At 39.8% G+C, this 26,824-nt stretch overlaps 1 protein-coding gene across 3 annotated transcripts in view; it reads right to left on the minus strand.

The window, feature by feature from the left end:
- The window catches only part of LOC129762212 (uncharacterized), a 63,323-nt gene that overhangs the window by 36,229 nt on the left and 270 nt on the right, over positions 1-26,824 (minus strand). The window contains exon 1 of one of the 3 annotated variants that reach the window (XM_055760261.1): positions 26,204-26,637. The exons of 1 other annotated variant lie outside the window; for it this stretch is intronic. The gene's annotated coding sequence lies outside the window, so the exon portion shown is untranslated. Of the gene's footprint in view, positions 1-26,006; positions 26,040-26,203; positions 26,638-26,824 lie in introns of those variants that run through there. One more of the 3 variants, XM_055760263.1, reaches the window with a different exon arrangement.

Here is a 26,824-nt window from a genome sequence, read left to right on the forward strand (position 1 = left end):
TTCTTTGAGACTCGTTATAATACCATTGATTATTTAAAACACAATGACAACTGATATCTGTTTAAAATCGGATTCATATGTCAATCGGAGTAGGAACAATCCCTTTAGTAACAAGTGTATCTGATCGAATCAATTGCTCACCTAATGGGTATTTTTATCGTATCTTTCTACAGTTGTAGCGTATAGATTAACTAACAAGTACACACCACGTTAGAAGATGTAGCGAGCCAAAGAAACGAATTTTAAGGTGCTTCCCCGAGCTTGGGGCATGATTCAAGTAGATGTCATCACGTTTATAGTTTAGCGAACATCTCAATTTTATAATATCCATGTTCTAAACTAAACTCTTCTGCTAAATCTGACAGAAGTTAATTTTCCGCAAAACGTTCACCTCTAAAATGTGAACGGGCGAACGAGCTGTCTAGAGGGAATTTCCACATTCGAATGGGCGTGAAAAACGTGTTCCTCTTGTATATATAACTGGATACGGCTGTGTGGAGACAAAACGAAAGCTGTCAGGGTGCGCAAATGTTTGCTGACCCACAGAATGGAACAGTTGGTACATTCGATATTTAACTAACAATACGAATCAAACGTAGGTACAGCTGGTTTGAATTTCATCAGTTCTGGAATTGGTATCGGAATCGTTCGACGTGTTAGTTAGAACATTTATCATATTTTAACCCATTCGGAAAGAAAGGAAAATTTTAGAATTAAAACCACATTCCAACAAATTCTATCATTTATACATATAGGTACATTCGAACAAACCTCCTAACACGGATCTGAACATTCGCATGCCGACTGGACTTTGAAAAACAAAAAAACTCAGATGCCATTGAGAGGAAGACTTGTTTTTTTTGTTTGGCGGCTTATGATTAAAAATTCATTGTCGTCCGCTGCCAATGAACTGCAGCATTTTTAGTTTTGCTGATGAACCGATTCACGTTCATAACTTACTATGGGAGAAGGTCACTATGCCAAACTCTGCTCGGAGCAATAAACAGTATCTCATCTGATATGCTAAGCACATGGTGGTTCATAGCGAAGTGTTTTTTTAAATAAAAACAAAATAAACCAAATTCGAATCATACTTTCATTTATTATTAAATATTTTAGGATCACATGAATAACGGCAATTTGTTTAAATGACGCCTTTGATGAGTATGACATTCCATATAGATATTATGTATTGGAATACGTACATGTGGAACCGGTATTTCAGTTGTAGTTACGAATTCGAGATGTGTAACTTGCTTCTAGAACAGGCAGAAATGATTCGCAATGTGGGAAAAATATCCACGTTATTTTTTAGTTTTTCTATGTTAGCGATACAAATAAAAAACGAAACAAAATAACTTGGCAGGTCCCGCAGACAAAAAATGGTTGTGCCTATTTTACCAACGTCAGAATAGAACTTCGCCTTTGAGATTCTTACAATCATGTCCAGTATCGTGCTTCATGTGTTACCTTTTGTTATTGAAACTTTCGATACTAATTAGAAATTAGATATAGGTCTGTTCTATTTCACCTGGGAAGGAAAGAGGCTTCAAAATTCGCTTCCTCAATTCATTCGTGCTTTGTAAAGTATCACTCAGCACCTGAATATTGCGTGGTCGTTTTATACAGATAAATTTTATTATTAGGAGTTATTGCATTCTTTTATAGAGAGGCTACTTCCTTTCCAGCTGTATGTTCATTAAGCAGGCTTCAACTCTGCTTATTAAGAACAGTCAATTGAAAAATCTAAACGGTGCAAAAAGCAAATAGAACATTTGTTCTTCACCAGATTGTAGATGTATCAGGAAAGTTCTACACGGGCGTCCAGGGTGATTATTTATTTATTTATTAGCTGACCCGGCAAACGTTGTTTTGCTATATAATTTATTTCTAGAATATTTTGGTTGGTAAAAATAACGAATATATTTCAATAGAGTTTGTATGCTATCGTTCAGATCTGTAAAATTGATCTAAATAATGATTTTCACTGCGAAACATACATATGCGACCCTTTTTTTCGAATTTTCCCTATTTAGTTTAAATATCCTTGTTTTATATATTAAGAAGCTGACCTGGCAAACTTCGTCACGCCTAGAATGTATTTTTTACAATGAATTCTTCCAAACATTCACGTTTTCTTAATAAACGAACATTCAACGTTCTAATTGACCCTTTACAATTTATTTTTACTGTAAGTTTCCTAGTACTTCTACCAAAACTTGTCATTATAATATTTTCGCATAATATTCACAATTCTCGTTCAAGATTCTTCAATCACTTGCAAATAACAAGTTTCTCCGTTTCATGGAATACATGTATGATATAAAAATATAATAAAATAAAGACAGCTCACGATTCCTTTCTAGAGTTTTGCGCTTACCAATACTTTTGACGATTTATTTTCATTTATATAGACATCAAACATCAAATGGACTAACAACGCTTAGTACGAGGTTTTTTGAGAACATATGGGAATTCAATTTCCCACATTTTCCCATTTTCCGAAAATTTTCATTTGTTTGGTTCGAATTTGTTGTTTGAAATATGTATCTTATTTTTATGGGACCCCTCTTCTCCTTCCAGAGAAGGAAGGTGAAATCATCACTCCAATTTTGGTTCGGTTTGTTTGATTAGTTCTCGAGTTATGCAAAAATTTGAATTTCATGTGTATGCCAGCCCCTTTCCCCTATCGAGAGGGGGAGTAGTGTCGAACCACAATAGAAAAATTTATTGCCTTCTAAAACCTCAATATGCCAAATTAGGTTCCATTTGCTTGATTATTTCTCGAGTTATGCAAACCAAATTTACAAACCACAAACAATTTGAGAGATAGGAGGAGTCGCATCATCGAAAAAAGGGGTGGTTACATCGAAAATGTCATAAAATAAGTTTTATTTTGGTTTTTTAAAAATAAAAATCGGTTCACTTTTGTAGAAGTTATTAAATTTGTTGCGTGAGCGTTTAATCTGAAAGACCCTGTACTTGAGACATTTCGTACGGAGTCCGAGTTTTCGATCTTAAGGATCTGCGGAGCCCATACTAGGCGTGACTTTCGTTGACCATGCGCCTTCGAATTTCACGGCTGTTGTTGTCAGTTGTTATCAACGAGCCAAGACAGATAAATTTCTCTGTCACCTCGAGCTCATCCTCATCGATCACAACACTACTGTGTTTCTGCTTCCAAGGTGTTCCAGCATTCATCGATTCACTGGTAACGCCGCTTCAGGACACTGTGAGTATGTTGCAGCAAAGCTCAGCTCCTGCAGTCGTCGTAAGAACTGATAGTTTAGAACGCAGTTTGACCATCATTATGTAGTGGTCTGAATCGATGTTAGCGCCACAATAGGTGAGAGAAGTGCCGACCGTCGATCGAAACGGAGCATCCCTGCCAGTTGCTAAATTTAGGTTGTTAAACAAAATTAGGTAACCCTTCATCATAACTTGGCAACTACACCGGGAGTTGCCATTCTGGTTAGTAAAATAACAACGCACCCCCAGGATAGTAGCCGGAGCATAAATTTGGCAACGCAGTAGTAGCTTCATCGCAAGGTTGCTATTTGCAGCAAACGTCAACATTTTTATTTTGATTCCTTCCGTTCTGTGTTGGTTGCGATTATGTTTTTTTAAGAAATAGTAATTTTTGTTTTTCTTTTGACGATGCATGAGCAAAATGACATCGAAATTCGTTCAACAATACTCATTCACAGATAAAACTCATCCTTCTATTCTCCGTTTATGCCTCTCTTTATTTGAGTCAGAAAACATTCACCTATCATCTTCGCAAAGTTCATTCTCGAGTTAAACGGAAAAATACTGTCTCGATTCCGCTCATCTATTCTCAGAGAATTTTGCACTTTCTCATTTACCTCTCGGAATGACGTTAGATGGTGATAGAATCAAAGTGGAAACTTTTTTTTGAACCAGCGAGTATCTAAAAAATTAGTAAAATTATTCGTTTTTCACTCAAATGGCAATCATTGAGCCTCGATCGCGGCAGTAAAATATAGGTAGTTTTAGTAGTAGTTTTGTTTCGTGCGATCCTTCCAAAGGGGTTTCATGCATTGAATGTTGTTTTCCACTCTTTGTTTTGTTATGTTCACTCTTAGTCCTGAATGAAGATGGTCTTCGCCATGATTATTCCATGCAGATACAAGAGTGATTTGAAATTAGGTGTGGAGAAATGAACGAATGAACTTTTGCATACTTGCGCATGAGTTTCTCAAAACTCGGAGCAAACAATCATAACAACAAAAACAACATCCTAGTTTGGCAACCACCGTTGCTTCAAGCAAGTTGTGAAATTACCAACGTTTATAGCAAACCACCGGTGGGGATGCTCTTAGTGATTCATTAGTCAGCCAGAAATGGTTTAGCGACTAAGAAGTATATTTCGAACCGTTTCGAGCCAACAGTCAAAGGAACCCAAAATAGAAATAAAATCAATACGAGCAATATCAGCATCAGAGCTGCAGCAACAACACCACAAGCAGCAGCAAAAGCGTTCCAATCCATGAAATCCTGGCGCTCTCGTACTATCGATTCAACACTAGGTGTGTTGCTAAATCGAACTGACGATACAATTACAAACATCTAGCTAGTAACCAGTCAACGGCGGAGGCGAGGCTGTCCAAAAAGGCATTTTTTATTTGAATTTTGATTTGAGATTTGAAACTCTTCAGAATTATTATGTAATTATTAATGAAACGAGTCATTCCGAACGGGTGAGTTATATCGTTAATGTTCATAGCGGTGGTTCGAATTTGCATGGATCCGATTCCACTTAACAATACTCTTAAAAGACCGAGTCTACAATTCATGACGTTGGACGAAATATTACCAGAGCTAAGCAAGGCGAAAGTTATTTCAACTGTGGATGCAAGAAAAATATATTGACATGTCGTTCTAGATAAAGCAACATTCCGACATTTTTTCAGATCATGTCGCAGGAACTTATCGAAGAGTAGAACGGCGTTCAGTTTCTTGAAGCTTATCCACGTCAAGCTGAACAAGCTTACTTACTTAATCAGCAAAAGACCCCAGTGGATTGCGCTGTACACAGAAGTCGTCTCCATTCACCTCTGTCCATATCTGTTTGTCGCTAGTCATGCATTCTGCGTAGGATCTGCGAGTCGGCTTCTACTTGGTTGGTCATCTTGCCCGCTGCGCACCTCTTCTCGTTCCTGTCGGGTCGTTGTCGAGGACCATTCTTACGACGTGGCCAGCCCTTCGCAGCCAGTTGATTTTCACGGTATGAACCGGTTGTTAGCCTTCTCCACGTTCCGTCATCCATATGCACTCAACCGTGGATGGTGCGCAATATCTTCTGTTTGTACACACTAAGGGCACGCTGGTCCTCCGCGAGCATAACCCACGTCTTTTGGCCGTAGAGGACTACCGGCCTTATCAGTGTTTTATAGATGATTGACTCTGTGATCCGGCGAATTTTACTCGATCGTAGTATCTTCGGGTTTCCAAAGAAAGCAAAATTTCCTGCCATAATGTGTTTATGGGCCCTATTCCATAAGACGTGACGAGCAGACGAGCTCTCGTCTCGTTTGTTTTCATATTCCAGAAGTGGAGCTCGACTCAAAACAAACGAGTAGCTCGTCTGGCTCGACGACCGTTTGGCCGCGCTCGCCGATGAATCAGTCGTGTCGCCTAGTTTGTTTGATGTGTTTGTTCACCTTGTTGATTTGAAGCATCGGTATTCTTCCGTTCCGCCTTATCTTCAAGAATTGTTTCATGGCTAAACTAGTATTGCATAAGCAATGTATGTTTTCAACTGCAAACATCAAATTCATTCAGTAATTGCATAATTTTACAGATTTTCAAATGGGCCTCTTCCAAACAACACAATCAAATGTGAACATTGAACTCATACCCAGGGATGCCAGGTGACTGTTTTGAATATATTTCATGGCACGAAAAGTGTCTTCACAATCATATTGAACAAAAAAGAATAATTCAAAAAACAATTTTTGAGCAATTTTGGTAAATTTTGTATTTATAGTATTTTGGTACTGATTTATAGTTTACAATAATGCGTTTCACTCGTCGTATCTATTATTTAGAAGTTTCTTGCTATGAATGTGAAAAAACTAGAGTACTTTATTGTGCAAATGGTAATGGGAATACATTAAGAGAAATCGCTATTGGGGTCAATGTTTCTTCACCTCATATAAACATTGACTTAAATAATTCCATAATAACGATATGTCTGAGTGATGAAACCATAAGATAGTAGAAAAAAAATCAATATAACAAAAAAATATATGAAACTTATTCCTCTTTGCTATGATTTTAAGATTTTGCACTGAGAAAAGAGTATCGATTGATCAGTTGATCAACATCTGACATCACTGATCATACCGAGAAAAAGTGACATAAGTCTTTCCAGTCTACCAAATAAAACATTTCAATGAAACTCGTGTACTGGAATAGGATATTTTGCTCGTCTCGACAGTGACTGAAGCCGAGACGAGACGAAATGAATTGCTCGTCTCGTTTTCTGGAATGGGGCCATATGTATCTCTCTGTTGGTGTAATTTTCGGCGGTTACCAGTGTGCCCAAGTACACGAACATTTGTCTCCTTGAAGCATCTTCCTCGCATGTGTTTTGTCTTCGACGTGTTGATGACAAGTCCGACCCTACTGGACTCAGTCTTCAGTCTGATATAAGTCTCCGTCATCATTCCATAGTTTCGTGTCGCAATGTCAATGTCGTCTGCGAAGCCGCAAAGCTGGACTGACCTTCGGAAAATCGTACCATTTGTGTCTATCCCCGCTCTTCTGATTACACCTTCTAAAGCGATATTGAACAGCAAGCAGGAAAGCCCATAACCTTGCCGTAGCCCTCTCCGAAATTCGAAGTGACTCGAGGGGATTCCCGGTACTTGAACCACACACATTATTCGGTTCATCGTCGCCTTGATTAATCGTGTCAGCTAATCCGGAAAACCGTATTCGTGCATAATTTGCAATAGCTTGTCCCGTGAAACCTTTCAACCACCTCACACTCGTTAGTGAGAAGATTACCCTTCAAATCTCGATATATATCGACCTTTGCGCGAACGGTTAAGCTTACCTAAAAACTTCCGTGCGTCGTTTGTTCATCGTTTCGCGATCCCTGTTTTCCTGCTGACGCTCTTTCGTGCGGAAGATCGAGTTTTACCTGTTCCTGTTGTCTGTATCGTTCCAAGTTAGCTCTCGCACGGTGCTGCAGCATTTTCGCTCTCGCTGCACTCTTCTCCTCAACTAACTGCTTACATTTACCGCCAAACCAGTAATTCCTTCGGTTCGGGCCGTAGTACCTAGCGCCGCCATAGTAGTGGAACCTATGACAACCTGTCCCTCCAGACATCTTCAAAAATAGCTGCGCCTATCTGATCTTCCGTTGGTAACGCTGGCTCCAGCCGCTGCGAGTATTCCATGGCAACAGCGATGTCAGCGGGTGCCACTGTTGAGAGTTTTAAGCGCATGCATAATGCAACTAGTTAGTGGTCCGAATCACTGGCACTGCAATACGTACGAACATTGATGATGTCGGAGGATATCATTGCAGGGGAAGAAATACTACCTAGGACTACCAAACCACGAGAGGCCGCAAAGGTTACACATCGTTGGCCGCTTTCCTTTGATACGGCATGCAGGCTATTAGGCCCAATCACCGGTCTATACATTGGGTTTTTTTCTGAGAGTCAATTCGGTATAAGTGAGATTTTTTTCTTTCGGGGTTACATGACAATTCTCACCCAATTCTAAGAGTCGGACGACTCGGAGGTACAATGACAAATGAACAGAGTTCATTGCACATTGCATTTTTTTACTTCCATCGATTTTCAGAATACTGACACGTGTGCGAATTGACTGTCACGACTGTCGGAATAACCCCCATTATCTGTCGCCCTACTTGAGCATTCATGTCCCGATGACGATTTTCACGTCCCTCTGTGGGCAGGTGTCATACACTTGCTCCAGCTGCGCGTAGAACGATTCTTTTTCGTCGTCGGATCTCCCTTCGTGTGGGCAATATACGTTGATGATACTATAGTTAAAGAAACGGCCCTTTACGCTCAGTTTACATATCCTTGCGTTGATCGGCAGCCAGCCGATTACGCGTTGGCGCATCCTACCCAGCAATACAAAATCAGTTCCAAACTCGTTGGTTGGTACCATATGTCTTGTCCAGCAAAATTCCTGCAGCGCTTCGTCTTCGAAATTTCGGGGTTGGAATTCTTCGTATATTATCCTATCACTACCTGCGAAGCATAGCGATTTACAGTTCTATGTTCCACACTTCCAATCGTAGTCCTTATTTCGACGCCTAGGTTTTTGCCGATTGTTGCGATCCGTAGTTACTTCTCTGTCATTCGTAACTTTTTGTTTTGACAGGGCAGTTTGTTAGGCCTGCTGAATAAACCGAAGCTAAAACTGTGCTCGAAATCAGTTCTAAGGGCACGTTCTGACCGACGAAGATCATAAGCTGAATGAATCGAATATTATGGCGGCCAGTCAGTATCCTCGTCTACATACTACTTGGGACGTTTCTCGAGCCTTTGCCTCGGTTTTTGAGTTCCGACCCCTCGCGTCAAGCGAGTTATCATCGAGAGTTGCTTTTCCGCAGCAAAGCAGCGTTATATGCATGAACTGCTGCGTTCAATTCCTCTCGGTAACTTATTGCATTTGCATACGCCGTGATCATGGTTTTTTAACCGGCTTCATGCAGCTCTCGGCTATTCTGTTCTACTGAGGATATAAGGATCTCGAAAAAGTGGCGAAAAGTTTATCTCATGGAATATAACATTTTATTAATTGTGATAGACGCGTAGAAATATTTCCCATCACTTGATGCAAACATCTTTCCGATCCATAAAGAAATGTTCGAGTTATAAGCATTCGGAATCTTTCATTAATTCCTGCATGTTCTGTGTTTAGGTTATCATTTCACCCCCATATACTCCGGTTAGACGGAGTCTCACGTCAAAAAATCTCGGGGGTCTTCGTAGCCACTTGGTTGCGCGTTTGCTTACTAAACGATCGATCGTGAGTTCAAACTCTGTGTTGTTATAGGATAACTACATCCACGCAACAATCATCAGTGATGGAGATCGATCCACGGTCGAATGAAAATCGATTCATTTTGATATGGATGCAATTTCATTCAATCGGATCTCTGCGCGGGTTGAAAAACTTCGTTGGTTCGGGTTGATTCGTGAACAACTGTATATTTTATCCGAATTACTTTATTGAAGATCGATGTTCATTTACTTCACGTTTACTGCCGAACTTTTAATTTGAACGTGAACGTGAACAAAATCATTCTATTCACCACGATTTTTTGAGTTGTTTGTTCGCAATGTAGTTCACCGTGAAATGATCAAACTATTCCACCACCTGTTCAAGTTCACATTCACGGGAACTCTATACCACGCTTTAGCCGCAGAGCACACGTCTTGAACGTGAACGTGAAAACAGTGGTGAATAACGGGTGTTAAATAAAAAATGAGAATTTTTTCAATCACATATAAAAAAAATTTTTCTTCATCGATTTCAGTATTTTTTATTAATAACATAATATATTTTCTTCAAAAAAATGTCAGTGAATGTTTTAGTAAGGGCCGTGGTCTGCTGTTCGACGCAACTTTGTTACGATGCTCTCACAAGAACGTTGTACGGCACTTACCTCCATTTTCCGGATACAATTCCGGATTCTCGTAGTCAGTTGCTTCGTGTCCTTGGCCCTCCAATTGTTTTTATACACTAGGGCACTGAGTGAGCCAAAGAAATCCTCTATTGCGCGGCACTGGAGCAAGTTTGTTGGGTTACGATCTTTCGGCACGAACGGTATCTTTTTCTCCTCAAGATACGCCAGCGTCTTCTTGGCGTAATGGGAAGACGCCTTGTCCGGCCAGAAGACGTTCTTCCCATCCGCGTGATGCTCGTTCAGGAACGACAGCAGGATTTTATCGAGGCACTCTTCTCGATAGATTTGTTGATTGATTGCCAGACCGCTCGGCTTAAACCAAGGCTTTGAAATGCCCCGGTCGGAAATGGCGATGTACAACATAACCTTTTTTTTTCAAACTTGTGCTTGAACTTGTATTTCACTTCAGGTGGTGTGGATGACTTGTCGCTGGAGTAGTAATTATCATTTCCTGGAATATGCGTTTTGGACAGCGGAAAATAGCTTTCGTCGTCCAAAACGAAAGACGTCCCGCGGTATTTATTGGTCATCCACCGACACTGTGATTTAACCGTCTCAATCTGCTCCATCGTGTACTCGACCTCGTCTTCTTCCTGCAGACGATTCCTTCCATCTTGAGGGTCCTAAGGGTCAATACGTGGGAGCAGCCATATTTCCAACCGGCATCACGCAGGCTGGTTGCGTCCTTGTTGTCAAACAGCTTCTTTAACGATGTCTTCCTCTGCTTCGTCATTATCGTCACCGGACGACCACTTCCGCTTTACGTTCAGGGAACCCAGGATACGATATACCGTACTGACAGGTACATTTTCTTCCTTAAAATGTGCCACCGTGAACTTTTTTCCTTGCTGGAAATGCGTTTCGTAGAACCGTACAATGCGTTCGTGCTGTTTCGACGCCATCTTTGCTTTGACTAAATTCAAACTAGTAAAACCAAACACGCCTACTGTTTCTAGGGAGCCGAAAGAGCAATTTTCTTGAAGAAAGAAAATATTACGCTCTTTATTTGAGTTACTGAAAGGTATTGAAAAAATTCTCATTTTTTATTTAACACCCGTTATAGACGTCAAAATATTTTCCCGTTCATGTTCACGTTCGAATTCCCCAAGGCATTCTGAAAATTATTTCACCGTGAACTGTAAAAGGATGTTATGCAACTCTCGAGTTTTCAGTGAAAATTTCCATATGGATGCAGTTTCATTCTATCGGATCTCTGCATGGGTTGGAAAACTTCGTTGCTTCGGGTTGAACAACTGTATATTTTATCCGAATTACTTTATTGAAGCTCGATGTTTATTTACTTCACGTTTACTGGCAAACTTTTGATATGAACGTGAACGTGAACAAAAACATTCTATTCACCACGATTTTTTTAGATGTTTGTTCGCAATGTCGTTCTCTGTGCAATAATCGTACCTTTTCACTACATGTTCATGTTCACGTTCACGGAAACTCTAAACCTGCCTTCACCTTCACCGTTGCCAGAATACGGAAGAGGCCGGGAACTCGTGCTGCGTAATACTTATGACAGACATACATCTGTACTTGCGTTGTACTTCGAAAATTGTATGTCTGTCACCATGTACAGCGCTAGAACCATGCAAGCAACTCGGTACAATCGCTGTACCTGTACCGACCTGTTTTACCGCTGTACATGGCTACAGTTGTACTGTGCGCAGCGCCATAGACGGTTAGTGGTGGGTAGCATGAACAAGCAGAATCAAATCACTTGATAAACGTTCTTTTCACTGACTTTCTCTTAAGTTATTAACTCAGATTGGAAACTTGTTTGTTGTGTTTGATAGTTTAGACACTAAATAAAAACCTTTTTCATTGAAATATGTGGTGGAAATTGGAAAAATATCTAATTGTCAGTTCGACAAACGGTACAATGTACAACCAAAGTATGTCTGTCATGGTACGATGGTACCTGTACAACGCTGTACACATACAACGCAAGAACAGCTGTATGTCTGTCCCTGGTATAAGGGTAAGGCGACGGTGACACTGGATGCAGAAAAGTGGTCATACGAATTGTATGCGATAGCGAAAGTAAACAACCACATTGAGTTGTATTGGTGTGGTTACCAAGGCGCCTAGAAGTATATCCTAAGGTGGGCCAACTTTCTAAAACCGCTCTTCAGCCATCTTGGAAGTCTACTGTGTTTTGTTTGTAAACAAAACACAATACGCTTGTGCCCAAGCTTGCTCGTCATCATTCTGTCTCTTTCACGTTTCAAACAAATAATTCCCCTTCTGCTTTGTTCCGTGCTGTTTTCATATACCGCTCCCCTAACCAACTTAGTGTCGAAACGGCCTCACCTTAGGATATAATTCTAGGCGCCTTGGTGGTTACATTGCTTCCCCCTTTCTTCGTTCGAGTTCTAAGTTACTAAGGCTAAGGTTACTTTGGATCGGAGTACGCACGAAAATTTGAATGTACGAAGAGAAACAAATAATTTTGCTCGATAGAAGCTGGCAAATTCGAACGAAGCAAGGGGTTAGCAATGTAACCACACCAATACAACTCAATGTGGTTGTTTACATTCACTATTGCATACAATTCGTACGACCACTTTTCTGCATCCAGTATCACCGCCGCCTAATTGGGTTGGACGATGCAGGGTTGGAGCAAATCTCAAGGCGGGGAAATATGGGCGGCAGAACTGCGTTGCATAGGCACGGTATGTATAAAAGGGAAGACAGCGCATTGCAAGCGGAATACGTTGGATGCAATAGGAGGAGGAGGATCCCATCAAGTTGTGCTCCATTATTTGGCTAATCCTCTAGGTAAGAAGGTAAGAAGAAGAGATGAGCGGGAAATAGTTAAAATAGCTTCGAATACCTTAAAATCATTTATACAAATAAAGCATTCCTTGAATTTAAATGTTTCCCGGGAGACAATTCGTCAAGTTTTGGTAAAAGGTCCTTACACAAACAGGGCTAAAAAGGTTAAAACTTCTAATCTTACACCATCTCACATCGAAAGACGTCTGAATTTTGCCAAAGCTCACATTAACCGGCAGTGGGATATGGTATGTTATGACAAATAATGTTTTCAAATAATACATTTTGCTATATATAAAACGAAAAGTGTATGGTTTGGATGGGGTTCTGTGCAACCAAAAAACTCAAGATAGCTTTCACATCCTTCAAAATGCATAGCAAGGATAATATACATGCTCTGGAATCCTCTCTCCTGCCGTTTTTGCGAAGATTTCGTCGTAAAAAAATCACATTCCAGCAAGACAGTGCCACTTTTTACGCCAGTAAAGAAACTAAACAATGGATTAGGGACTAAAAACTTGACTTATTGGACTGATCGGCTCGCTCTCCTGACCTCAATCCTATTGAAAATTTTTGAGGGATCCTATTATACAGAATCTACACCACGGTTGATGAACTCAAGGCCGCAATTTCGGAGACATGGGAAAAAATCGAGAAATTTGTTCTGAAGAATTTGTTAAATACTAGGTAGTGCGGACTGAATCAAAACGGCTGTCAAAAAAAATCCAATTGAAATGTCAAAAGAGATCCAACGATCAGGAGTGTTATTTTTCTTATGATAATGATTATGGTATTGTTGTCAGGGGCAAAAAAAAATTAAAATAACAAAATGAACGAACTACATTTTTCCGTCAATTGTTTGATTAACCATTGTATCTCTGAAAGAGCATCTCAGCCTTTCACTGAGCTACGCCTTTTTAATGTCCCCTCTCTTTGACATAACGTTTTTCCGAACGAAATAAAAACAAACGAAGGCAGAGTCACGTAAATGTTTACTCCTGCGATTTGAAAATATTCGATAAAAAGTGGAAGGAAGAGATGCCAGATTATTATTGGAAAAGTCTGTAAAAGTGTGCAGATCTATAGAAATGTCTTTTAACGTTAATTTTCACATATTCATGAATACTTTGTACATCGTGATGCACGTAAGATTGTATTTTGTTCTCAGATCTTCGTCAAAAGTGGTAATATTGTTCTTTATCGCAAAACATTAGACTCGTATTTTTTTATTTTTTCATTGGGGTGCCCATTTCCATTTTAGGGTGATCCAAAAAATCTTTTTTTTTCCACTTTTTCCCAAAATGACTTTTTTCTAAAATTTATAGCTTTCGAACCACTTAACCGATTTAGATGATCGACATATCAAATTGAAGCCAATGAGCTTTAATTGAGAAATATTGAACTTGCAGATAATATGGATCCTATTTTCGTAATTATTGATTGTAGTCGTTTTTTAATGTTTTCATGGCTTTGGACTAGGGGGCGCTATATTTTTTTATATTTTTTCTTGGAAGCTGAGAATTTTTTACATAAAATATTTCGATATCAGAGATGCTATTTTTTTCGTTTTTGAAATATGATTTTTCAAAACTAATCGATGGTTCGAAAAACAAATTTTCCCCATTTTTCCCACTACAAAAACATAACTCTTGAACTATTGGACCGACTCATATCATCGACATATCAAATTGAAGCTTACGAGCTATTTTTCTTTGGAAAAATGTTACTTTTGCGAAAAAATTGAATTCTTGTTTTTGTAATTATTGATTGATTTATTTTTTCATAGTTTTCTCGTTTAAAGATAGGAGCGCTATATTTTTTTTATGGAAAGCTGAGGATTATTTACCTAACATATCTCGATATCAGAGATGTTATAATTATCGTTTTTAAGTTATAAATTTGTAAATTTAACATGTTTTAAGTCTTCGATCAATATTCATATGTGACTAAACTAGAACTATGCTACTAGAATCCTTCCCGCAGGTGTGATATTTTTTTCAAATTTTGCTTATTGGCTTCAATTTAATACATCGATCATCAAAACCGGTTCAGTAGTTCAAATGTTATGATTTTTTGCAGAAAGTTATTGGACAAAGGAAAATGATTTTTCGAACCACCATTACTTTGAAACATCATATCTAAAAAACATAAAAATAGCATCTCTGATATCGAGATATGTTATGCAAAAATCCTCAGCTTTCAAGAAAAAATATAAAAATATAGCGCCCTCTAGTCCAAAGTCATAAAAAAATAAAAAACGACTACGATCAATAATTACTAAAATATAATAATTTTTTTTCGCATGTTAAATATTTTTTAATAAAAGGTTACGTCAATAGTTTCAATTTTATATGTCGATCATTTAAATCGATTCAGTTATTCAAAAGTTATTAATTTTCATTTGTCAATTTTGGGAAAAAGTGGAAAAAAATTATATTTCGGACCACTTAATAACTTATGTGTCGTAAGTGTGTTTAAATGTTTCAATGGTCTACACATACATACATACACATACATACGCGTTGTTAATTTTTACAAAAATCAGAATTTCTTCGTTGATATATTGGACATCCACCAAGGCTTGCAGTCTTTTTTTTTTATTAATTCGTTTATTTTTACAGGCTCAGTTACTTAAGTTTAAAGGAGCCGAACTATATCTTTAAGGAAAACATATATATGGGACATGTAATCAAGGTCTAACCGAGCCAACACATCTCTCACCGGCACATTGGGCTGTCTTCCTCGGGCCCGAAGGGAGTTTTCTAAATTCGATCTGGCGACCAGATACACCTCGCATGACCAAACAACGTGCTCGATGTCGTGATAACCTTGGCCACAAACGCAGAGATTGCTGCTGGCAAGATTGAAACGGAAGAGTAGTGCATCTAACGAACAGTGATTGGACATGAGTCGGGAGAAGGTGCGAATAAAGTCCCGACTCAAATCCAGACTTTTGAACCACGGTTTGAGGCTAACCTTAGGGATAATCGAGTGAAACCACCGGCCCAATTCATCTTCATTCCACTTGCGTTGCCAGTTAGCGATGGTATTTTTGCGAACTAAAGAATAAAATTCATTGAAGGCGATTTGACGCTGATATATATCGCCTTCAATTGCACCTACCTTTGCTAATGAGTCAGCCCTCTCATTACCCGGAATTGAGCAATGTGAAGGGACCCAGACAAAGGTAATGACATAACAGCGTCTGGATAAAGCACTCAAAATTTCTCGTATTCTCTCAAGGAAGTACGGCGAGTGCTTTTCCGGCCTCACTGAACGGATAGCTTCGACAGAGCTAAGACTATCCGTTACAATGTAATAGTGTTCAACAGGTCGTGAGGCGACGCTGTCCAGCGCCCAGTATATCGCTGCCAATTCAGCAATATATACCGAGCAAGGATTCTGAAGACTGTGTGAGGTGCTAAAAAATACGTTGAACACTCCAAATCCTGTGGACTCATTCATAGAGGACCCATCAGTAAAGTATATATTATCACAATTGATACGCCCATACTTTGCATTGAAGATTGTAGGAACGAACCCCAATCTAAGATAATCTGGATTTTCATGGATTTTCTCCTTCATGAACAGATCGAAATGTACAGAGGAATTGATGTAGTCAGGAAAACAAACACGGTTGGGAATATACGAAGAAGGAACAACCTGCATAGAGGTGAATTCATGATATGAACTCATGAATCTAGAATGAAAATTTAGCTCGATCAATTGCTAAAAATTTCCGATCACCAATGGATTCATAACCTTACACCGGATGAGGAACCGAAGAGATAATAAATTGAAGCGATCTTTTAGTGGGAGTACGCCTGCCAAAACCTCGAGACTCATGGTATGCGTTGAGGGCATACATCCCAACGCAATACGGAGACAAAGATACTGAATTCGCTCGAGTTTAATGAGGTGTGTTTTGGCAGCTGATTGAAAACAGAAACTGCCATACTCCATCACTGAGAGAATAGTTGTTCGATACAACATAATAAGATCTTCGGGATGAGCTCCCCACCAGGTGCCGGTAATTGTACGGAGAAAGTTTATTCTTTGTTGACATTTTTTACTCAGATACCTAATATGGGCCCCCCAAGTACATTTGGAGTCGAACCAGACCCCAAGATACTTGAATGACATAGCATGAGTGATTGGTTTACCCAAAAGTTGAAGCTTTGGTTTTGCTGGTCTATGCTTCCTAGAAAAAACCACCATCTCTGTTTTCTCCGTGGAGAATTCGATCCCTAGCCCAATGGCCCAGGTTGAAAAATTGTTCAAAGTATCTTGTAAGGGTCCTTGCAGGTCGGATTCGTTTGATCCTACGACAGACACCACTCCATCATCTGCAAGTTGTCTTAGGCTGCAATTTTGTGTAAGGCAATTGTCGATGTCGCTTACATAGAAGTTGTACAAAAGGGGGCTTAAACATGAGCCCTGGGGGAGGCCCATGTAAGAGACCCGACTTTTTGCCGAATCTCCGTGAGAAAAGTTCAAATGTTTCTCACAAAGCAAGTTATATAACATATTATTCAATAGAGGCGGCAGACCCCGAGAGTGTAATTTGTCTGACAAAACCTCTATTGAGACAGAATCAAAGGCCCCCTTTATGTCCAAGAATACTGAAGCCATTTGTTTTTTTTCGGCGTAAGCCATTTGAATTTCTGAAGAAAGCAACGCAAGACAATCATTCGTCCCCTTGCCCCTGCGGAACCCATATTGTGTATCTGAGAGTAGGCCATTCGTTTCAACCCATCGATCAAGGCGAAACAAGATCATTTTCTCCAACAATTTCCGTATACAAGACAGCATTGCTATTGGGCGGTACGAATTGAAGTCGGACGCGGGTTTTCCGGGTTTTTGAATAGCTATAACTCGTACTTGTCTCCAATCATCTGGAACAATATTATGCTCCAGAAACCAATTGAATAAGTTCAACAAGCGATGTTTCGCCACATCAGGGAGATTTTTCAGCAAGTTGAACTTAATTCTATCCGATCCCGGAGCAGAATTGTTACATGAAAGGAGAGCAAGAGAGAATTCTACCATCGAAAACTCGGAATCAAGATTGCACCTATCTTGTGGTATATCTCGAACAATTTTTTGCACAGGAGCGGAATCAGGACAAACCTTCCGTGCAAAATTCAAAATCCATCGATGTGAATATTCTTCGCTTTCATTCGTTGAAGAGCGATTTCTCATGTTTCGAGCCACTTTCCATAATTTTTTCATTGACGTTTCTCGTGACAAACCTCCCACGAAATTTCGCCAATAAGCACGTTTTTTCCCTTTGATCAAGTTTTTAAATTGATTTTCAAGGTCCAAATACGTCTGAAAATTTTCAGGGGTTCCACGTTTCCGAAAAGCTTTAAATGCATTCGATTTTTCTACATAAAGCTTGGAACATATGCTATCCCACCATAGATTGGGAGGCCTTCGACGAATAGTGGAACCTGGGATGGGTTTCGTTTGAGCGCGAACCGCGCTGTCATAGATCAAACGAGAAAGGAAGTTATACTCCTCAATGGAGGTAAACCATCTCTGGAATTGATGGCTAGAGCAACCGCGTCCGCATATTTTTTCCAGTCAATGTGTCTTGTGAGGTCATATGCCATGTTTATAGATTCAGAAGAATTCGACCCAATGGTGATGGAAATTTTGATTGGCAAGTGATCACTACCGTTGGGGTCCTGGATTACATTCCACTTGCAATCTAACGATAGTGAATTCGAGCAAAGCGAGAGGTCAAGAGCACTTGGTTTAGCAGGAGATTTAGGCACACGTGTTGTTTCCCCAGTGTTCAAAACGGTCATATTGAAGTTGTTACAAAGGTCATATATCAACAATGAACGATTGTCGTCGTACTGTTCCCCCCAGGCAGTTCCGTGAGAGTTGAAGTCTCCCAAGATCAATCGTGGCTCAGGAAGGAGTGAGCACATGTCATCAAGTTGTTTGCGGCTAACCGCAGCTCTCGGAGGCCAATACAAGCTGACAATACAGAGGTCTTTGCCTCTGATGTTTGCATGACAAGCAACAGCTTCGATCCCTCCAATAGGTGGAAGGTCAATTCGAAAAAATGAGTGGCACTTATTGATCCCCAATAGTACCCCTCCGTATCTGTCATCACGGTCCAAGCGTATAATATTAAAATCGTTGAAAGAGATATCATCTCGCGAAGAAAGCCAAGTTTCGGACAGAGCAAAAACATCACAATTGAAGTTATGAATTAAAAATTTGAATGTATCCAATTTAGGGATAAGACTACGACAATTCCACTGAAAAACAGTGATATCTCCGACCTCTCTATCTAAATTAGACATCAAGAGAGATAATCATTGCAAGGAGGGGCCATGTTTGCATCAATTGCTGTAAAATTGTCTTTAATACTGGAAGCATTGAGATGACAAGGGTTCTGATGGAGTCGGAAACATTAAAACACTTGAAGATTTGATCCAAAAGGTCAGACAACTTTATAAATCCCGATTGGGAAGTTGAGCTGGACGGAAAAACAGGGACAGTTGGGGTTTATGATGTCCCCTCGAGTGCTGGGTCGTTCGAAGGTGAACTATTCCCACGGAAGCCAGGAGGAACCTGATTTTGCTTGTCCGCTGCACTCGATTTTTTAGGCAAGCTAACTGGGGGTATCACCGGGGGGACTTGTTCTTGAACTTTGGGAGTGGTCACATTTTTGCGCCGGGGATTCCCTTTGAAAATAAACGGTGTGTCCCCGCTAGCTGTGTCCGCTTCCATTTCATCAACTGGCAACGTGGAAAAGCTATTGTGTGTTGAGATTGGTTGTTGTTGTTGTTGGGCCAGTGGAGAAGCGCCCTTTAAAATTTCCGCAAAAGTGCGCTTCGAGCGTTCCTTTAAAGAGCGCTTCTGTTTCTCCCAGCGACTCTTGTAAGTTTCACAAGCTGAGAGCGCGTGTGGGGATCCTCCGCAATATGGACACTTATGCTCAGTCGCACTGCAGGATTTCCCCTCTCCGCAAGTGGCACAGCGCTCCTTGTTGGCACAATAATCTGAAGTGTGACCAACTGACTTGCATTTGTTGCAAGTCATGGGCTTTGGCACGAAGAGTCGCACAGGTAGTCTCAATTTGTCCACCATAACGTAGTCAGGGAGGGCGGCACCAGCAAAGGTGACTCGAAACGAGTCTGACGGCGTAAATTTAGTTTGGTCCCCATCATGGGAGAGTTTCCCGAGTTGGCGACAGTCCAAGATCTTTACTTCCATTGAAGGAAGCTTCTTGAACTTGCCTTTTCCTTCTTTTTTTATTTGTTCGCTCGTCAGACCCGTTTCAGTTATCACCCCCTCAATTTCTACGTTATGGGAGGGTATAAATGTTCTATATTCGAGAGTGAAGTGTTGGTCAGCAACAATCTCGTTTGCGTGTTTCCGTTCATTCACGACAACCCGCAATTTGTTCGGTCTAACCCTGCGAATTTCAGATACAGAAGTGTATCTGGCCAGATCTTTCATGATCTGAATCACGTTAAGGCTTTTTCCTTTTGGTTTTGGCCGGAGGAAAACAACCCACGGGCCAGTTCCAGGTGCATCTTCTGGATAAACTCTGACACGTGGAGCGGAAACAACAGAGGGAGAAGACGAGGACGAGGATTGGGTTGGATCGGAAACATCAGAAGGGGGAAGCGAAATCGATGATGTGAGAGGGGGAGTGGAAGTAACAGTCGGTTCAGAAGGGAGGCTTGCTATTTTCTTAGAGGGGGGCTTGGAAGGATGAGCAGATTCGTCCCCAGAAGAATTATCTTCTTTTTGAGGGACTCGTTTATGTTTTTTCCCAGATCTTAAATGGGATTCATTATCGGAGATCTCCATCTCTGGAGATCCTCCACTATCCTCCATTTTACAAAAATTTCTGTCTTATTTCTAATATATTATTGATTTTAACAATATTCTCGAAAAAAAAATAACAAAACAAAAATAAATTATGATAATAATATTAAACAATGAACAAATGAGTTGAATAATAATATTAATATTAAATATGTGTACCTTAAAATAAAAGTTGTTCCGATACTGCGCTCTACTGCCCTAACCAGGGAGAGACAGAGGCTACGCGCTATGGATCAACACAATAGCGCAAGAATAGCTCACACGGTCACGTGATGTTAATTCCCGTTGACGACAGCCACACGATGGCGATCCCGTTATGCCGATGTTCAACAGCCGCCAAGGGCTGCAAGCTGCAAGAGCGCTGCTTCCTTTGTTCCACTTCACAAAAGGTCAATTCGAAAGCGGACAGCAATGACCTTCACTCGTACACTATACCAATCGCACAACAGTAAAAGTGGCAACGCACAATAACGACACTGAACTTTACTCGTCAAGAGTTGGATAGCGAATGAAGGCTTGCAGTCTTGTCGTTGATGAAATTTATAAGAAAATACAGTGTATATTTTCCATCCGCCATGCAAGGCTATACAAGTTTTAGATCCCCACACGGCCATGAACCATGTCTGTGGTAACAATAACGAACAGTAACCCATATTTCGTCATAAGCAGACCCGAAAGCGAATTTAATTGTTGAGAATAGAATGAAAATTTTTATTCGATTTTGTTTTAATACTTAGAAGACAAAGTCCTGACCCTAGCTTAACTATTTTTCAATAAATCTCCTTGCATTTCAGCAAAACAATCTTATCTAGAACAAAAAATAATTATCAGAGACAATTTTCGTTCAAGGTTTTTCGTTACCTGCAGAGAATGCAATTTTTCATTAATTGTGAATAACCGTATCCTCTCTTTCGTCTGCAATGATGTCAGGGCAAAAGTACTTATGTGTATGAGTTCCAAACTTCATACACACCAGATGGGCCAACCAGAAAGACTGCCGGGCCGCAGGTTGAGTATCGCTGGTCTAACGTCATGTGTATTGATATAAACTAAATATAATAACTTTTCTGTATTAAAACTATGGAAAAATGGCATATGGTGAGTCAAATATCTTTGATGTGATGAATAGAGCCCTTTTATTTTTCAAAAACCTGTGAAATATTGTTATATCCAAAGTCTACAACAAAGTGTTTTACAGATATGTCTGTAAATTCACAAACATATTTGTAAATCTGGCATCTCTGGTGGTCTAAGAATTTATTGCAAGAAATCGCTTGAAAACATGCATGAATTTGGTTGAAAATGAAGTGGATTGAGTCCGCACCACTTAGGTTAAATATGTAGTATGCAGGTTATTCCAGGTTATTAACCGAAATGACTAGGTTACCAATTACAGTCAAATCTCTCTATAGCGACATCGCATGGAACCGTCGTTATAGCGAATTGTCACTATAAGAAACTATCGTTATAGAGAACTTGGATGTCGCTATAAAGGGAAAAACGCTCAAAGCCACACATACAGTTAAATTATATTATAAACAAAGGTAACACAATAATTGATTTCTTACCATCTTGAACATACTTTTCATTGAATCAAATAATTTAGTAAAGCTATCGTTTGGTAGACTTTTTTTGTTGACAAAACAGTATTCATAATCTGCTTACTGGTTTCAAAAGGGTAGACTTATAGTATCGTCAGGAATGCTTCGTCAGACCCTGGATTAATAGAAGATTGCACTTGAACTGTTTTCATTGTGTCGTTGTCAGAAAAAATACAGCAATTAACCAGCAACTGTTGAAGCCATTATTCTTACATATTCACGAAACTGGCCTATATCTTCGTTGACGGATGAAATCGTATCTTCCAATTATGTCCAACTTATTTTTTAGCGTTGAAGTTTTTCTTGTATTTCAACTCATGTTGGACTGAAAAGTCGAAGTAAAGTGAACAATATTTAAAACTATTGCCTGGATGCGAATTTCCTCATATACAATATGTTCCTTTTTAAGTTTAATAGGAATTGATTTTTTTCTCGAGGATGGGGTTCTTGTACAACTCTTGCTTCCCTCTATTTATCCCCAATTTTTTTTATGTGTGCTATGATGCTGAGTGTTTTGAATTGAAAAGTCTGCCAACTGAGAAGAAATAAGGGTATCTGATAGCATTCCTATGCCATAATGTGTCATTATAGGAAAAGGTCGCTATAGAAAGATGTCGCAATAAAAAAAAACAATTTCTATGCGATTTTCAAGGGACCTGTGGACATGTCGTTAAAGAGAGATTTGTCGCTATAGAGAGCTTTGACTGTAATGACATGTAAATCTGCCGATTATTTTATATTTTTCATTGATAATACTTATGAATTTAAAAATGATCTTACAAAAACTGCACAGCTGAATAATCTCATTTAAGCCCAATAGATAAACAAACGACTCTTTCGAACAATATAAACTTTGAATATACTTTATAATAAACACTCAACAATGTACGAGAATATCTTGTTGAATGTCTAACTGTTTGTGTTACAACGAAATATGTACAAGGCATATAAGGTCGTATAGAAGTTGAACAGAGTTTGGAAAGGTAAAGGGTGTGTCACATCAAATTGCATCACGGAAAAAACGCTGTAGAAATTCGCCCAGTAGATCGATCCTTTTGAAAATTTTAGACAGTAAAATAAAAACTATTAAACAACTTTTGGCATTTTCTTTTTATTCATACTTCGAGCCCAAGCCCGTATGCTCGCACCTTCCTCTTTACCCCGTCCATAAGGTTCTGTACAACGTCAAGTTGTAGTTTTTTTAACAGAAATCCATTTTCTCTTGAAGTCCGCCTCCGATTTGACAACTTTTGGGTTCTTCCAGAGGGCCTGCTTCATAATCGCCCAATATTTCTCTATTGGGCGAAGCTCCGACGCGTTGGGCGGGTTCAATTCCTTTGGTAAGGTGGCCCCGTGCCATATGAGCCTTAATAAAAATATATATTTTGGATAAAAAAAAAGGTGGCCCCGTTGGCTTCGTACCACTCCAACACGTCCTTTGAATAGTGGCACGAAGCGAGATCCGGTCAGAAGATGGTCGGGCCCTCGTGCTGCTTCAATAGTGGTAGTAAGCGCTTCTGTAGGCACTCCTTAAGGTAAACCTGCCCGTTTACCGTGCCGGTCATCACGAAGGGGGCGCTCCGCTTTCCGCAAGAGCAGATCGCTTGCCACACCAGGTACTTTTTGGCAAACTTGGATAGTTTCTGCTTGCGAATCTCCTCCGGAACGCTGAATTTGTCCTTTGCGGAGAAGAACAACAGGCCCGGCAGCTGACGAAAGTCCGCTTTGACGTAGGTTTCGTCGTCCATTATCAGGTAATGCGGCTTCGTCAGCATTTCGGTGTACAGCTTGCGGGCTCGCGTCTTCCCCACCATGTTTTGCCTTTCGTCGCGGTTAGGAGCCTTCTGAACCTTGTATGTACGCAGGCCCTCCCGCTGCTTGGTCCGCTGGACGAATGAACTTGACAAATTCAGCTTATTGGCGACATCCCGGACCGAACTTCTCGGATCACGTCTAAACTGCTTAACTACGCGCTTGTGATCTTTTTCACTGACGGAGCATCCATTTTTGCCGTTCTTCACCTTCCGGTCGATGGTTAGGTTCTCGAAGTATCGTTTTAGTACTCTGCTGACCGTGGATTGGACTATTCCCAGCATCTTACCGATGTCCCGATGTGACAACTCCGGATTCTCGGAATGAGTGCGCAGGATTAATTCACGACGCTCTTTTTCGTTCGACGACATTTTTCCAAATTTACGAAAAATTGACAGTGAAGCATGGCCAACGTGATCTATACACTCTTATCTGATTATAAGCGAAAACTGAAGATATAATTCCTAAAAATTAAATTTCTACAGCGTTTTTTCCGTGATGCAATTTGATGTGACACACCCTTTATATCGGAACTGTTTTTTTCTGCCTACGAATGATTGAATTAATTAACAAAACCGTTTTGAGGATTATTTTTGTACCGCTCTTTTCATGCGTTTTGCATGATTTGACGGAATGATTCGCGAACAATCACTGCCAAACACATCTTTATTTTTTCTGTTCGGTTAAGCGTGTCGAATTTTTCGGAGTATATCGCGCACTCAAAATGGAAAAAAATGGGCTAATGGTTATATGTAATCTGCTCGAAAATGAAGATTATTGCTTCTGACCGAAAGCCCTTGTGCCCTGATCTGGTATGTTGACCTTTCCGAACCATTACGTTCTTTGTGGTTTAGATTTCATTATCCACCCCGATATATTCTTTATAAAGCCAAGTTTCCCTAATTTGCCCAGCCGACTTTGAAATCGGCTCATTCGATAATTTGCGAAGGTTTCCTCACGCTCCTCATCAATTAGAGGCCAGTAGCTTTAAGTGAGTACACTCCAATTATTCATTTCAAAAATATCAAATGAAGGCGAAATGAATGAATTACTCAACGATGACACTTTTGGACGGTGTTTTTGTATACATATATTAATTGTGAAACCATTGCGATGACTTTCAATGCAAGGATGTAATCAACATTTATCGAAACAATGTTGTCTAGCATAGGATAAATGCCATAATGTTAGCTCCTCCATGTGAAACTATTTCTGTCGTATATTCAGTGGAATTATGTGAAAGGCTAGCGTATTACATACTGATGAAGGCTTTCCGATCTCAACAATTCTTGGCCCGGGAAAATCAATGAACTGCGTTCAAAAACGCGTCGTTGTTTGGTATAACTATCATCAGACGATTTTTGTTCGTATAAGCATTGCATTCCCATGCAAGCATTGCATTGCAGTTGTTGGCGAGCGGTAGCTGGATGTGATAACCTGGTGTTGTGTTGGGTGCTTAAATTAGATAGTGTTGACCTCGAAGAGGTGTGGATGACAAACACCACAATAGGTAAAAAACGTTTTTCATAGTTCTCTGTTATTGCATTAAGAAAGTTGAGTGCTTCTCCTGAGTAATTCCTGCGCTCAATCAACGACCGAACGCCATAGTTATGCATATTTAATTGATCAAGTACGCTTCGAAGGTGATCTGATAACTGTTGTTTTTGTATTTTGCTTTGGCGATCGCGATTATATTTAATAAAACATGCGATACGAATTTGCCCAAAGTTGCTTTTGTCGTTTTGCAATAACTCGCGAAAAGGAGTGTTCGCTACACCTCAGATAAACCGGATATTGTTTCGGAAACGATTTTTAATTTGTTTCATGCAATTCAAGCACTGTTGACGTTAGTCTGGGATTCAATAAACAATACTGGTATCTGGTAGCGATTGAAAATTGATGCCTAGTAAAGCTCTATCATGTTCTAGCTAATCCAGCGTTCGTACTTTCCGATTCAATAATGTTCGTAAGGGAACATGAATTAACATTTCTAGCAAAGCCACTGGCTGAGAAACAACCTTTAATTCAGACTCACTGGCTTCGATTGTATAAAACTAAAACTGCTTTGTACCCATGCTCAAGAAAGATAAAAAAGAGCGTGGCGCAATTTATTTTCAAGGAGATTGAAACAGAAAACGACCACATAGATGAAACAGTTATTTGGCCATTTTTTTTTATAACCGCTTATAACTATACGCTAGACGTAGAACGCGGACCAGCAGAACAAAAAAGCACAACACACCCACCTGTTATCTGGATCAACCTCTGTAGACTGTATTTATTTTAATGTTTCGCTTCCAATGCAAGCAGTTCGCCTCTATGTACTGCTATATGAACATGGCAACTCTATTTAATAATTCAACCAGCGTTACATAACTAATTGCACGTAATATATTTCAATCCAATACATGCATATATCAAATGGGCAATGCATAAATCTCACCTTTTCCTATGTGCACTATTTATTGGCAACTAACGTGTGTGTAGCTTGAGTTATATGCGTTTCAGCAGCTTTTGTCAGCCACACCAATCATTTTAAAAGTTTGTCTTGTCTCGAGGCGTAGCGAATTTTCAACGTTATCTCTTCCAATCTCGTAGCGCATTTTCGATACACTGTATCATTTTTGTGGTTCAGATGTCACTGATGCAACTGTCATCTAGGTATATCACGAGGAAAACTGGATGTAAACAGTATTGGCACCACACTAATCTACATACAATATAAAAAATCACTCGCGCAGCGTCACATTTGAGGTTTCACGTGTTAAAAGCATTGAGTCTTACTGAGCACTACTCTGGCGGGTGCAAATAAAACGCTCAAACAAGTTTTTCGTATCGCACGAAAAATCCCCACCCGTCAAGAGCTTGTGGCCGACTAGATTTGTCTGGGAGAAAAAAAAACACATATACATCTAGTATCGATTGTACGCATTGTACATTTACTTGCATTTTTCAGGTGAAAGAAACCCGCAAATATGACAACACGATGTTGTTCGAATCTGAAGGCAGTGTGAAAGTGCAATAAAGTCAGAATCAAAACATTTTGATTCAAAAAAATTCGAAT

Source organism: Toxorhynchites rutilus, chromosome 1 (genome assembly GCF_029784135.1).
Source record: "Toxorhynchites rutilus septentrionalis strain SRP chromosome 1, ASM2978413v1, whole genome shotgun sequence".
Taxonomy (NCBI): Eukaryota; Metazoa; Arthropoda; class Insecta; order Diptera; family Culicidae; genus Toxorhynchites; species Toxorhynchites rutilus.